Source organism: Phyllobates terribilis, unplaced genomic scaffold, assembly GCF_046119375.1.
Source record: "Phyllobates terribilis strain yellow unplaced genomic scaffold, ASM4611937v1 Scaffold_27__1_contigs__length_16484149, whole genome shotgun sequence".
NCBI lineage: Eukaryota > Metazoa > Chordata > Amphibia > Anura > Dendrobatidae > Phyllobates > Phyllobates terribilis.
The window spans coordinates 391,041-406,995 of NW_027362787.1; positions in this window are offsets into that span (position 1 = coordinate 391,041).

Sequence of the window (15,955 nt, forward strand, 5' to 3'; positions counted from 1 at the left end):
GGAGTTAATGAGATGCTTGTGCTTCGAGACCGGCCTGTGGGCAGGTCTTTTTTTTGGTTCTCTGGCCTCATTGTCATCATTCTGGGCTTAAATGACAGGTCACTGAACCTTTAAATACTGCGCTTGCACAGATAGATGCTACTGTGCATGCACCGGCGCCATTTTGTTGGAGGCAAATTTTTTTTTTTAAGACCACAATATTAAATGTGCAGTATTTAAAATAGGAGGAAGGTCATGGAAGGTTATTTAAGCCCAGAGCACGAGCATCTCATTAACTGCAAACACAGATTAAAATGATACCTGGGTTGAAGAAATCTGTCTTATGGTTCTTGTTTAATCAGTGTAACAGTGCCAACCTTTCACTACCTGTAGTTTACTTATCAAAATGCTGAGACAGATTAATTGACCACCAAGGTCACATACACAATTAGTTCTCTATAGTAGGACAATGAGACTCTGTTCAATGTCTATAATAGCAAATCATATAGAAAAAATGACGTATAGGAACATAATTTTGCAAAAAAATCATAAATTTATTAATACACATTAATTAAAAAAACATCCATATTGAAAAAGTGGCATAAATACATAAGTAGTGAGCTGTAATAGAGATGCCAAGACCAATACAATCATATAATAAATAGATTAAACCTACATAGTTGAAGAAAATACGGGCATGGGTATGTAAACCACATGCCCTATCCCAGCTGTAAGCATAATATCAAAGCTTCAATGCAAATGCTAAGGTGCGCAGTGCATAAATAGTTGATATAAAAGTAAATCCATTTAGCACTTGAAAATAAGTGGGAATGTAGTATTACTCACATATGTATTGTTTGTCAGTTCAGGTATCGTCACCCCTACGCGCGTTTCGGCGCTGTGCCTTCTTCTGGGGGTTATAGTATGTCTGGAACCGGTATCCCTTAAGTATTGCTTATTGTCCAATGGGTGAAAGTAAGACAGGACGCAGCTATTAGAATAGCCAACCTCTCACCATAATACATACATATAGAGTCACGTGTGCCCCTGTATTACCACTCACATCTGGAAGTATATAGTAGGACCCCTTCGCTTCAGGACGCAATCATCCGCCCCTCGCCCCCCGTGATAACAAACCACACCTCCCAGGTCACATGAGCGGGACTTGCTATGACGCGTCGGGACACAGTCATCTGCCCCTCGCCACACATAAATACAAGCCACACCCCCCAGGTCACATGGACGAAAATCACTGTGACATCACAATCTGACCGACGGGGAAAGCCCATAACAGGGGACATAGCGCTATAATGTGGTAAGTATACATTATAAAACGCCCAACAAAAGTGTAGATAAATGAATATAGGAAGTGGACAATCGGATTTAATGAGAAGAGTCGTGGCTAAACCACAGCTATTTAACCCAATAGTGCCCAACTAACGCAATAATGAACCAATCACAGAATAATAAGTGTGAACAGATAACATATCACAACGGAAACAAATCGCAGATCAAAAGAAGCAGGATATATCTCAGTAGATGCATAGCTGTGGGACCCCTTCCCCCATATAATTGCCATCAGTAGCCAATTATAATCAAAAGACATTCTTCATATCAATTGTATGGCTAATGTTAATCCAATATTGTAACTAAATATTACCGAAAAATACTGTCCATGGGGGCATGACGCCATTGCCCCAACGGAGCGCACCAGTCAAAAACCACAAAAAATGCGGTGTAATATGTACATATAAAAGATACAGTACACTGTGTAATGGAGAAAAATGATAGAAACATTCAACAATTAAATCCTACACAATAGGTTGTAAGCATAAAATACAAAAAACACAATACACCGCATAATACAGCTCAATATCAAGTATATCCAGCAATTAGATGAATTCATTCGTTGCGTAGCTTTTCTTTGTCCCAGTAGATGATAATATCTCTGTGACCTATTGTCAGTAGTCCAGGAGAATCATTGATTAATCAAGATGTATAAATCGTCCACAGCCATCCATCAATAGGAGTAACCAGCAGAAAGAGACACAGAAGGCAGCCGCAACCAAGGACAAAAGAGTATGTACTAAGGAAAAAATGAACATTAATTAGACAACAGAGGATAAAACAAGGGGGGGGGGTTAAAAACATCATTAAAATACAGATAAATCTAGCGGGTGCAGGGGTGGGGGAGAGATAGAGGCAATCAGAGGAATGGTGAAAAGCTTAAGGACTCGTTGAGGCCCTGAGGATGTAATGTTTGCAATAGTCAAATCCATCTGGATTCTTTCTGTGCAAGTAGGCGACTAGCACTACCTCCACGCAACGTACTATACACATCATCGATGCCTTTAACTTGAAGACCTGATGGATCACAGGCATGATAGTTTTTAAAGTGTCTAGGGATTGTTTTCAACAACTCCAAATTATCCTCAGTGGCTGCTGCCATAATATCACGTCCATGTTCCCTCGCTCTGGTCTTTAACATCCTAGTGGTCAGACCTATGAATACCAAAGAGCAAGGACATGTAGCGTGATAAATGACATTACGTGCTGTACACGTAATGGAGTGTAGGATAGTCAATTCTTTCCCACTAGATGAAAGAAACTTTTTAGTATGTTCAATGTTTGGACACGAAATACATGAACCACATTGGGTACAACCCCACGTTTGTCTTATTTTAGCCAGTCCTATTTCGGCAATTTTCTTCTGAGTATTAGGTGTAAGGTAGCTCCTTACCAAGTGATCTCGGAGGCTCGGAGATCGACGGGCTGTGACTGACGGATACATAGGCAAATATTGGCGCAACGTCTGATCTGCAAGTAAAATGGGCCAGTGTTTCCTAAGCACATCACACATTTTGCGCCATTGTGTATGGTACTGTGTCACCATCCTGACACAGTTCTCTTGTTTGTGAGCTCGATTAGAATACATTAATTGTTGACGATTACTGGTTTTGGCTCGATTATAGGCATGCTTAATACTTCTTCGACTATATCCGCGATCTAAGAACCTGTGTTTCAATTCCTCCGCTCTCCTTTCAAAATCAACCTCTGTTGAACAAATACTCAAAATTATCAAAATCCTGATGACAGGAGCGCCGCATAAAAGCAGGAATATGCGGCTATTATGCTGCGTGGGAAACTAAGTCTAAGGGACTCCATCTTTAATTAAAAAAAATCCTCGCTCCGACGTCATCCATGGGTCTTCAGCTCTGCTAGATCTTTGCCATCAGACAAATATGTCTGCTGACAGATGAGCAGGCACAGAATGACACTGGAGCACTGTTACTGTGTAGTGCGGCGCTATGTTGCTTTTTTTGTCATTTCATGTAGTGTAGAAATCTTGGGAAAAGTGTGGATTGTGCTCTGGAAGTGATCAGTTATAGCTAACTATGTTATTTTCTGCAGAGATAAGTCCTGCATAGAAGATGTGATATATCGGTCTGCAGATAAAGAACTTGTGAGTATGTGTATTACCTATACATTCACACTGACACTATATACAGAGCTCCTGTGTATAATATCAATGGTGATCATTGTATTACCTGTACACTGACACTATATACAGAGCTCCTGTGTATAATGTCACTGGTGATCACTGTATAACCTGTACACTGACACTATATACAGAGCTTTTTTACATTTTTATTATTTTAGTACTATTTGTCACTATGTGGTGCCATTGTGTGCTTTGGTCATGACATGACGATATTTGTCCCTTGTATGTGGTATTATTCAGTCACTATGTGGTGGTAATATGTGGTCTCATGGTGTGTCAGTATTTATACCTTGTATCTGGTACCATTTGATCACTATGTGGTGGTATTATGTGCTTTGGTCATGGTGTGGCGGTATTTGTGCCTTGTATGTGGCATTATTTGGGCACTATGTGGTGGTAATATGTGATCTGGTCACGGTGTGGTGGTATTTCTGCCTTCTATCTGGTAATATTGGTCTTGGTAGAGTGGATTGTGGTTGGTCATTTGTTTTATCTGATATCAATAAGGGGAAACCTCTTTATTTCCAATAGATATTAAATACTTGGATGTTTAACCCCTCCCTAACCCCTCTGCAGTTACAGAGGTTCACCAGAGAAAGCAAGTTGGCATCTGGTGTGATTTTCACCTCTGTATTTATAAGACAAAACCAGGAGTGGGTGAGAAATGCATAAAACATGACCTCGGATTGCTCCACTCCTGGTTTTGTCTTATAAATACTGAGGTAAAAATCTCACCAAATACTCAAAGTGCCACAATCTTCTGACAGTGCGGATTCCACCAATAAATAAGTGATCACCTTCCCAACCTGTGCATCGCTGATAACTTGTTTTCACCAATAAAAACCCATTAATGCAAACTACAGTAATTGTACATTGCAGTTCTGGTGAGCGCACAGTGATGGGCAGGAGCCGCCAGTATAATGGGTATAACGGCTAACAGGTATTTGCAAATAGCTGAAGGGTGGGCCCGGGTGGGTGGGCCCCTGGAGTTAATTTCCCTGGTGGGCCCCAGACACCCCAGTCCAGTAGGATCTTGTCTGTGTTGTCAGAGGAGAAAAAATATATTTTTTCCCTTCTGGGGATTCTGAGCAGATCTTGCCTTCTTCATCCTGATCAGAATCAAGGGATTGTATGTCCTCTTCTGAGCTTAGCTCCAGCTCCCATCTTGGTCTCTTAGCACGGGGACCTGGCTGAGATGTCTGTGGGGGAACGAAATTAGAGATTGAAGTTTGCACCTCCTCTCTAATCATGGACCTCATGTCAGATAGAAAATTAGACTGTTCATCCCTGATGATTTTAGAGGTCCACCTCTCACATAGCTGTTTCCCAGGCAATTTTATACTGCAGAGAGCACATCTTCTAGATTTCCCTGAGACCTAGACAGCCCTTTTGGGTGCAGATACTGGTGCAGCAGGGGCTCCCTTGTCCTAGAATTGTAAGAATGGGGAAGATACTAAGTATACAGGATTTTTAATAGTGAGTAATTGACGCGCCCCCTCGGCCGTGGGGTACTCGGCAGCCGGGCCTCTGTGTATGCCGGTGGGGGATATCACGGTGGCTGGCCCGGTCTGTGACCCAGGGCGGTCAGCAAAAGGGGAAATATATAGGGGATTTGGAAAGTTCGTGGAACGCGGCAAAAGGGAGCCGCCGCTGTGGAGCAGTCCTCTGAAGCTGATGTTACTGCAGCAGGGATGGTGTGGCTCCAGGGCAGTGTAGGTAGTGTAAGTTGCGCTGGGCGTTGTAGTGCAGGGAAGGAAAGATGGCGCAGATGAAAGGAATGGACGGAGGCAGTGTGGTGCAGTCATCCGAGTCTTTACTCACAGTTCTTATGATAGTTCCACTCGTGCACTTTACAGGTGTCAGCCTCCCACGTCGCGCTGCGTTCACCAGGCAGGGGTTCAGCACTTCCTCAGGCCGATTAGGAGTACCTGACAGAACCCCACTTTCTTGTGTTCCTAGCTAGACCGTCTTCACGCTGGGTCTTTCTCCCTCCTGCCCTGCGCTTCCCCACTCTCAATCCCGCTTGGGTGCTCTGAAGTCCTTCCTGTCTCGTCGGAGTTCCCGGACCTGCTTGACCCTCACGGGGATTAGAATGAGGCTTCGGCAACTGACTATATAAGCCAGAAGCCTCCGGTTTTCCCAGCCGAGACTTAGAGTCACACGGCTGGACCAGGGGCCGATCCCCTTCTTGCGGCCTACGATCCCTCTGTCTTCTGGCAGATTCGGGGCGTACGGGTGCTGTCCTGCACTCGCCGTACCCCCTGGGATCCCTTACTTAGAACGGAGCCTACTCCTCTGCTCCCCACCTGGGCCTCTAGGACTGGGCCCTACATATGGAGCAGAGGTCCTAAAAAGCCTCTGCTCCCAGACTGTCCTCACTCACTCACTCCTCTTACTCCACTGCCACCCTAAGATGGCTTCCCTTTATATACCTACTGTCAAAGTGCTCCCTCTAACTACTTCCTCCACCCACACCCACTACTGGTTCCCCCTACCTTTAGGTTCCCCCCACTCCAGCCAGGGACAGGGCTCAGCAGGAAAACACATTGCATCTTGCCCTTCCAGCCGGCCTGGAGTAGTGTAGTGTTGGATGCAGGTTTTGGGGTTCCGGGCAGCACTCCCTCCTTACCTGAGAGAAGGTGATACCACACCTCTGGGTGAGGTGCAGTACCTCTGTGGCGACTGAACCCTCAGGGGCGCCACATAATCTCTTTACCAAATACTCACATGTACCAGGGTCTGCTCTGCAGGGGCATCTGATCGACCAGAATCCAAAAGGAGGAGACAGTTAAGCAAAAGGCATCAATAGGTGGGAAATACAGCTGGGAAGAGCGGAGGCATTGGAAGTGCTTCCACACACCCAAAGTACTTCAGCCTCGTTTGCTTATCGATTCAAATGCAGCTTTCTCTGTAACGGAGGAATAGACTCTAGCAAAAGGAAATACTGTACTTGTATTTGCAAGAGTTACATGTGCATATAAATAGTTTGAGGCGTGTAATCCTTCTGACAGATTCCTTTTAAAGGGTACCTGTCCTTTCAGGTGACTAGTCAGAACAGGCTGTCACTATTTCTGGTTATTATATGACTTGAATCGTGTGTTTTCATCAGTTTCCCCTCTGCAGGCTCTATCTCTGATTTTCAGTCCTCTCTGAGCTAGTGGGTGGAGATTAGCTACTATGATGTCTATACCGTACACGGACATGATGGATTCTTGCTGCTCTTGCTCTAAGCACAAAGACAGTAGCAACAGAAGCAATGTGGACATTATACAGCATTACTGTGCTGTGGCTGTAAATCCATCAAAGAGAAATACATTACCTATAAGCTGTGGCTCCATCCACCTGTGTCTTTTTGTCTCTGCCCCCTCCTCTCTCTTCCCTCTCCTTGCAGTATAAATGCAGGTGTAACCTGACACCTCACTGTTCTGGCAGTCTATCTTGTTTTGTCCAAGACAGATTTGAGTTTGTTTTTATTCCTGAGCAGGGCAGTATTAGCCGCTAGGCACTGGAGGGCGGGTGCCTAGGGTGGCAGGTTGCTGGGGCGCACTAATCAGCTTCTTGTCCAAATGGAAGAAAACACATCTGAGTAGTAAGGGGTGTGGGATAAAGGGGTGCAGGGTGTGTGGTATAGTAGGTCGACTCACTCAGCTTCTTAGAGGTAGATACAGGAACATTTTCTGTTTAAGTTTTCAACTGATTTATTAAAATTGTACTGCATAAACCAGTCCAAAATTAGGAAAACAAATAGGTTCAGTTCTTTTTAACATGAGCACAGCTCTGGTGCTCTCATCTACAGACACACCAAACACTGAATGAGTCCAAAAGCTTCGTATTTACCTTCTGGCCCATACCCTGGGGTGGAGATATGGTGAACAGCCTCCTACCCACTCTTTAGCTGTTAACTAAACCCAGCCCTTAGCATGGTCGATTAACCCCTCTCAGCACTTAGTATGCTGGAGCATTTTTCCGGGTTCATATCACTGATGGTAACATCCTGATTGACACATAATTCCCCTCCAGTATTTTACCAGTGACCTTCGCACAGTTGATAAGTGTGCATGGATATGCAGGGTGTGTGGGATAGAGGGATGCAAGGGGGTGCTGTGTGCGTGAGCTAGCGGGGTGCGAGGCGGTGCAGGTTGCTTGAGTTAGTGAGCGAGAGCGGTGCAGACTTTGAGAGGGATGCTCTGCCGATATATATGACGCGCCCCCTGGGCCGTGGGGTACCTGGTGCCGGGCTGGTAGATGCTGGGGGATGTCACAGTGGCGGTGACCCGGTTCGTGATCCAGGGCGGTCAATAAAAGGGGATATATTTACAGGGGATTTTTATAGTTTATGTTAAAGTTTGTGACGCCACCTGTGGAATGCGGCTAAAGGGAGCGGCCGCTGCGGAGCCGTCCTCTGAAGCTGATGTTACTGCAGCAGGGATGGTGTGGCTCTCCACAGGAAGAGCTAGCTCCAGGGCAGTGTAGATGTTGTTGTAGGTTGCGCTGGGCGTTGTAGTGCAGGGAGTGATGGCGCTGCAAGAAACACAGACAAGGTGGTGCAGTCCTCTGGATCTTTACTCACGGTTATTGCAGTCCAAGTTACAGACGTCAAGGTAACTTCCCATGCCGTGCTGCATTTACTCAGTGAGGGGTTCAGTCCACCCCCAGGTAACTCCGGAGTACATAGCAGGACCCCCTTCTGTGTCCTCTCTCTGGCTGTCTCCCTGAACCTCATACCAAGTGTCCCAGTCCAGTACCTGCGGGCCTTGGCGGGCGACGTCTGTTCCGTCCCCTGGGTCCTATATAGCTACCTTCCTGGTGAGACTGGTATGGAATGTTGGCTACTGGACATGAAATACTGCAGCCTCCGGTTTCTAGCTAAGACGTGCAATCTTCTACTAGTTGAGGGACCAGTTCCCTGTATGCAGCCTGACCCCTCCACCTCCCGGCAGATTCGGGCGCACGGGTGGCCTCTCGCACTGTCTGTACCCCTGGGATCCTTTCTTCTGGTTCCTGGAGCCTTCCTGCTCCCTCTCCTCTCCTTCTCTTCTTCCTCTCAGCCTTGGAACTCACTGGCTAGGCCCGCCTCTGGAAAAGAGCTCCTACAGAGCCTCTGCTCCTGGCACTTTCCTCCTCAGACTAATCTGTCTTTCTAAGATGGTTTCTCTTTTTATATCTTCCTTCTATGTGCTCCCCTTAACTACGTCCTCCACCCACACCCCTTTCCTAGGTTCCCCCCACTCCAGCCAGGGACCAGGGACTGTGCTCTCCCGTAGGAGCAATCTCGCCCCGCCCTCTGAAGTGTGGTGTAATGAATGCAGGGTCCTGAGCTGTACTCCTTCCTTACCTGAGAGTGAGATACCACAGCTCTGGGTGAGATGCAGTACCTCTGTGGTGACCGAACCCTCAGGGGCGCCACATATATATGTGTGTGTGTATATAATATAATGTGTGTATGTATATAATGTGTGTGTGTATATATCTATATATATCTATATATACACAGCTCTGGGTGAGATGCAGTACCTCTGTGGTGACCGAACCCTCAGGGGCGCCACATATATATGTGTGTGTGTATATAATATAATGTGTGTATGTATATAATGTGTGTGTGTATATATCTATATATATCTATATATACACAGCTCATTTTCATTTTCTCTGATTTTTCTCTTTCTAGGTCTATTTTTGAGTAAAATGTACATTGTTGTTTTATTCTATAAGCTACTGACAACTTGTCTCCGAAATTCAAAGCTAAACATTTTGTATTTATTTGCAGCAAATGAGAAATCGTCAAAATAATAAAAAAGAAACAGAGAACCAGAGAACCAGTGCTGTCAGACCTCAAATACTGCAAAGAAAACAAGTTCTTATTCATTTAGAAACAACAATACTCCTGTTTTAACTCAGGAAGAGTTCAGACATCAATATTTGGTGGAATAACTATGATTTTTAATCCCAGCTTTCATGCGTCTTGGCTGCTTTCCACCAGTCTTTCACGCTGCTTTTGGGTGACCTTATGCCACTCCTGGCACAAAAATGTAAGCAGTTCTTCTTTGTTTGATGGCTTGTGACCATCCATCTTCCTCTTGATTACATTCCAGAGGTTTTCCATGAGGTTCAGGTCTGGAGATTGGGCTGGCCATGACAGGGTCTTGATGTGGTGCTCCTTCATTCACACATTGATTGACCTAGCTGCGTGGCATGGGGCATTGTCCTGCTGGAAAAACCAGTCCTCAGAGTTGGGGAACATTGCCTGAGCAGAAGGAAGCAAGTGTTTTTTCAAGAATAACCTTGTATGCGGCTTGATTCATACGTCCTTCGCAAAGATTAACCTGCCCAATTCCAGCCTTGCTGAAGCATCCCCAGATCATCACTGATCCTCCACCAAATTTTACAGTGGTGCAAGACACTGTGGCTTGTATGCCTCTCCAGGTCTCCGTCTAACCATTAGACGACCAGGTGTTGGGCAAAGCTGAAAATTAGACTCATCAGAGAAGATTACCTTACTCCAGTCCTCTATGGTCCAATCCTTATGGTCTTTGGCAAACTTCAGCCTGGCTCTCCTTTGCTTCTCATTGATGAAAGGCTTTTTTTCTCACTTTACATGACTTGAGGTCTCTAGGAGCCCGTTATGAACTGTTCTTGCCGTGCACTTCACCTCAGCTGCCATTTGCCATTCCTTTTGTAGGTCACTTGATGTCATCCTGCGGTTGCTGAGTGACATTAGAATAAGATGACGGTCATCCCGGTCAGTGGAGAGTCGCTTTCGCCCTCTGCCGGTCTGTAGCTTTGTTGTCCCCAATGTCTGCTGCTTGACCTTGTTGTAATAGACAGCCGTCTTTGAAATTTTAAGGATGGAGGCAACATGACGCTCACTGTATCCCTCTGCTAGAGAAGCCATAATTGAGCCCTTCTTTTCCTCACTCAAGACTTTTCTTTTCAACTCCTTTGGCATGGTTAAAAGTTAGTTTTTCATTCAAATTACTTTTGGGCTCTTCCTAGCACTTGTTTTGCCATCCAGCTTGCCCTATTGCAAGAGGACTGTGAAGCCCACAGCAGTGTTTTTTATCCTTTCCCTCATTACATAAGATTTGGTTCAGGTGATCACCTAATCAGAAGCACATTAAGTAGAATGAGGTGGACTGTGGTTGGAATTCAACTGACGCTGGAATAGAATGGCTGTCAGACATGTAGAGATAGGGATTTTTTCCATTGATTTGAACAAAGGCAAACCGAGCCTAAAGTATGAATCTTTAGGCGCCATTTGCTCTGCTTTCAGATGTCTCATTTCAGACAGCACAATCCTGAATTTCAGGGATTCAGTTGTAAGCCTTGTGTAAAGACCTGAATGCAGCGCTGAATGTAGTGTGAATAGGTCCTTACATCCTACACCACCTCAGGGGATTGTTGTTATGGAGTATTGCCCCTGGGTGGCCGCAGTTATGACCACCACCAGGACTCGCGGTCATCCACCCTAGCTTTGGTATTCTGGGGAGCTGGTATAATGAATATCTGAGAAGAGCCCTAGAGAAGGAAGAACATTGGACAACCAAGAGGTGGTGGCCTCAAGTCAGGTGTAGCATTCAACAGGGCAAGACTTTCTACCTTGTATCTATTGTGTATGGGTATCGTGGTTGTGGGGGACTTCATGTGTCCAGTAACCATAGTGGATGCCCATTCCTAAACTAATCAAGGATTCCTGTGGACCTATTGAGCTAATAGAACCAGCAGTCAAATTAATGTCCCAAATTATCCCCACAAATTAATAACTAATAGGGAATTAGGTAATGCACACGGAGCATGATGCTTCGCACTTGTCTTTGGTTTGCTGCTGATTGCAGGAGGTTTATGGACTAGTTGATGTGCGGCCCCACAACTTGTCTATAGTAGATACCAGCCCCATCATCTTTTTTTTTTCAACCTTTGTATGTGAGGACCCTGCACACGACTGGTCCCATTTCCATACTTTTTCCATTAATAGCCGGTCATAATAGAGTAAACCAGAGATGTGGGTCATCCATTTCAGGTGTTGTAGGTGTTCTCAGTCTTCTGAAATCCCTTTAAAGAGAACCTGTCACTTTCCATAACGATGTAATTTTTTACCTGGAGTAAATGCCCCTGTTCTGAATACGGCGTTGCTTTTCTTGTGTTCCTGCCCCTCTGTCCCTCTTCCCTGGATGTAAATCATCTTTTTAGCCAAGTGGACTAAGAGTGGGATATATCAACCAATTCATCTCCACCCACCTGTCAGACAGATGTGTGTCCATCTCCTCAGATGGATGCCAGCTCTGCAGGTAATTATTTGACATAAAGAGGTTGTCCGGCACCACTCACATCTGCATTGGTGGTGAGCGACACTGATGACATTGCTCTGGGAGATACAAAACAGGACATGTACTTTATTAAAGGGAATCTGTCAGCAGATTTTTGCTACTTAATCTGAGAGCAGCATGATGTAGAGCAAGATATCCTGATTCCAGGGATGTGTCACTTATTAGGCTGTGTGTTGTAGTTTCAATACAATCCATGTTTTATCACCAGGAGATGATCACTGCCTGACTAGGTCTCAGGTACAGGCCAGTCAGGCTCATCTGTGTAACCCCGCCCTCACCACTGATTTGCAGTTTGTACACAGGAATCTGCCAGCGTGGGCGGGGTTACACAGGGCTTAACATTCTGAGCACTGCTTCATTTACAACAGAGAAAGCAGGGATTCTATCAAAACTGCACCAAGCAGTCTAGTAAGTGATACATCGCTGGAATCAGGCTCTCTGCCCCTACATCATGCTGATCTCGGATTACGTAGCAAAACCTTCTGACAGATTCCCTTTAACTGGAATTGTGTATCTGTCCTATCCTATTGCAATAACTATAGATGCAAGTCGGAAACGCATTTGCGGTTAAACATTATTCTGGTTAGGATCGCGACCTATGGTGATGTTTTTATATATTTTTTGCTACAAATAAACTCACAAGATTTTTAACCCTATCCTGACCCTGTAACACTATTTTCTTCGTTCTAATAAATAGGTGGAAAATTTGGCACAAATCCCTCCAAGTATCTGCTTTACTACCTATAGCCAGCCTTGGTAAATGGGCTATTGTGTTCATTTCTGAGTGAGGCCCTAGTTTTGTCTTGGGGCCCATGGCTACTTATTGCACCCTGTGACACCTATTTAGCCATTTTCCTGGGTTTCCTGCATTCTGCTTTGCTGTGATCTGGTCATCAGTCTTTCAGGTCGTGTGTTTTATAGGACCAATACAATATAAGTGCCCCCATCACAGAGACCGACCCCCAAAACACTGGTGATGTAACTTGGGCTGGAGTTATATGTGACCTGCTCTATGTACAGGTGCATCTCACAAAACTAGAATATCATCAAAAAGTTACTTTATTTCAGTTCCTCAATACAAAAAGTGAAACTCCTATATTATATAGAGTCATTACACACAGAGGGATCTATTTCACGTGTTTATTTCTGTTAATGTTGATGATTATAGCTTACAGCCTATGAAAATACAACAGTCATTATCTCAGTAAATTAGAATACTTTATAACAGCTTGAAAAATTATTTTAAAATCCGAAATATTGGCCTATTGAAATGTATATTCAGTAAATGCACTCAATACCTGGTCGGGGCTCCTTTTGCATCAATTACTGCATCAATGCGGCATGGAGGCGATCAGCCTGTGGCCCTGCTGAGGTGTTATGGAAGCCCAGGTGGCTTTGATAGCAGCCTTCAGCTCGTCTGCATTGTTGTGTCTGGGGTCTCTCATCTTCCTCTTGACAATACCCCATAGATTCTCTATAATAGATTCTCTATGGGGTTAAGGTCAGGCGAGTTTGCTGCCAATCAAGCACAGTGATACTGTTGTGTGTAAACCAGGTATTGGTACTTTTGGCCGTGTGGACAGGGGCCAAGTCCTGCTGGAGAATGAAATTTCCATCTCCAAAAGTTTGTCTGCAGAGGGAAGCATGAAGTGCTCTAAAATTTCCTGGTAGGTGGCTGCGCTGACTTTGGTCTTGATAAAACACAGTGGACCTCCACCAGCAGATGACATGGCTCCCCAAACCATCACTGATGGTGGAAACTTCACACTAGACCTCCAGCAGCTAAACAAATGAAATGAAACAAATTAAAATTGGAACTCTGGGACCTTGTGGAGTGTGTCAATGACTGCCTTCTGGACATCTGTCAAGTCAACAGTCTTCCCCATGATTGCGGAGCCTACTGAAACAGACTAAGGGACTTTTTAAATGCTTAGGAAGCCTTTGCAGGTGTTTTTTGTTAATTATTTAAGTTTACTGAGATAATGACTGTTGTGTTTTCATTGGCTGTAAGCCATAACCATCAACATTAACAGAAATAAACACTTGAAATAGATCACTCTGTTTGTAATGACTCTATATAATATATGACTTTGACTTTTTATATTGAAGAACTGAAATTAACTTTTTGATGATATTCTAATTTTGTGAGATGCTCCTGTATGTAGCACCCTCTATACTCCCTGGTCCTGCAGCAGCTGCCATCATGTATACAGCAGATGAGACAGACACTTTATTATATGCCGGATGAGCCAAGTCTGGTTCTAGTTCTGGAATATTGAGCGTCAGCGTTCACTCTCATCATTGTTTCTGTAGGGTGAAGTCCACACAAATAAAACACACAACACAATATATTATTATTAATTTTTTTATTGGAATAGCAATAAGCCACATTGTAATAAAAATATTACTGGCCCTTTAATAAATTAAAGTTCACAATGACTCTCAGGTCAGGCCCGATAGAGACTACAGAACTTGCTGCGGATAGTGCAGACCTGATGAGAGCCACTGGAACCAAAGATCCAGAGGAAGGCGAAGAAAACCCCCTAGGGGGGAAAAAAATTCCTTCCTGACCCCAGTTCTGGCGATCGGATATCTCCCTGGATCTTGTCTCTCCTGCTGCATATTGCTGTATATCTGTACGTCAGGGGCGGACACAGCCAGAAGAGGGCCCCTCTATCAGAACAGTATATCTAGCCCCGTGTCTGAACTGTTGGGCGGGCCGCCTCGGGCATGGCCCCGTGTCTGGACTGTTGGGCCGCCCACCTCGGGCCTGGCTTCGTGTCTGGACTGTGGGACTTCCCGCCTTGAGTCTGGACTGTTGGACCTCCTACTTCGGGTCTGGACAGTTGGGCCGCCCGCCTCGGGTCTGGACAGTTCCCCTCTATCAGTATATTGGCATAGCTCATCATAATGCACAATTCACCTGATTAGGAGGTGGTGGTGGCCCCTTTACATCTTGGGTCCCTGTGGAACTGCACATGTTGCACCAATTGGCCACCCTCCTCGGGTCTGGCCCCATGTCTGGACTGTTGGGCCGCCCGCCCTGGGTCTGGACTGTTGGGCCGCCCGCCCTGGGTCTGGACTGTTGGGCCGCCCGCCCTGGGTCTGGACTGTGGGGCCCGTCCGCCCTGTGTCTGGACTTTGGGGCCGCCTGCCCTGGGTCTAACCCAAGGTCTGGCTTGTGGGGCCGCCTGCCCCGGGACTATCCCCGTGTCTGGACTGTGGGGCCCGTCCGCTCCGAGCCTTGACTGTGGGGCCCGTCCGCCCCGAGCCTTGACTGTGGGGCCCGTCCGCCCCGAGCCTGGACTGTGGGGCCCGTCCGCCCCGAGCCTGGACTGTGGGGCCCGTCCGCCCCGAGCCTGGACTGTGGGGCCCGTCCGCCCCGAGCCTGGACTGTGGGGCCCGTCCGCCCCGAGCCTGGACTGTGGGGCCCGTCCGCCCCGAGCCTGGACTGTGGGGCCTGTCCGCCCCGAGCCTGGACTGTGGGGCCCGTCCGCCCCGAGCCTGGACTGTGGGGCCCGTCCGCCCCGAGCCTGGACTGTGGGGCCCGTCCGCCCCGAGCCTGGACTGTGGGGCCCGTCCGCCCCGAGCCTGGACTGTGGGGCCCGAGCGTGGACTGTGGGGCCCGACCGCCTCGAGCGTGAACTGTGGGGCCCATCCGCCCCGAGCGTGGATTGTGGGGCAAGAACGTGGACTGTGGGGCCCGTCCGCCCCGAGCCTGGACGGTGGGGCCCATCCGCCCCGAGCCTGGACAGTGGGGCCCGTCCGCCCTCTGTCCGTACTGTGGCCGCCCCATGTCCGGACTGTGAGGTTGCCTGCCCCGGGTCTAGCGCCAGGTCTGGACTGTGGGGCATGCCCACCCCGTGTCAGGACTGTGGGGCCCGTCTGCCCCTTGTCCTAACTATGGGCCCGCCCGCCCCGTGTCCTGACTGTGAGGCCCGCCCACCCCGTATACAGACTGTTGGGCCTGCCCGCCCAGTGTCCTGACTGTGGAGCCCGCCCGCCCCGTGTCCTGACTTTGGGGCTCGCCCGCCCCAACTCCAGACTGTGGGGCCCATCCGCCCCGAGTCCGGACTTTGGGGCCGCCTGCCCCGGGTCTAGCCCCAGGTCTGGACTGTGGGGCCACCAGTCCCGGGACTAGCCCCGTGTC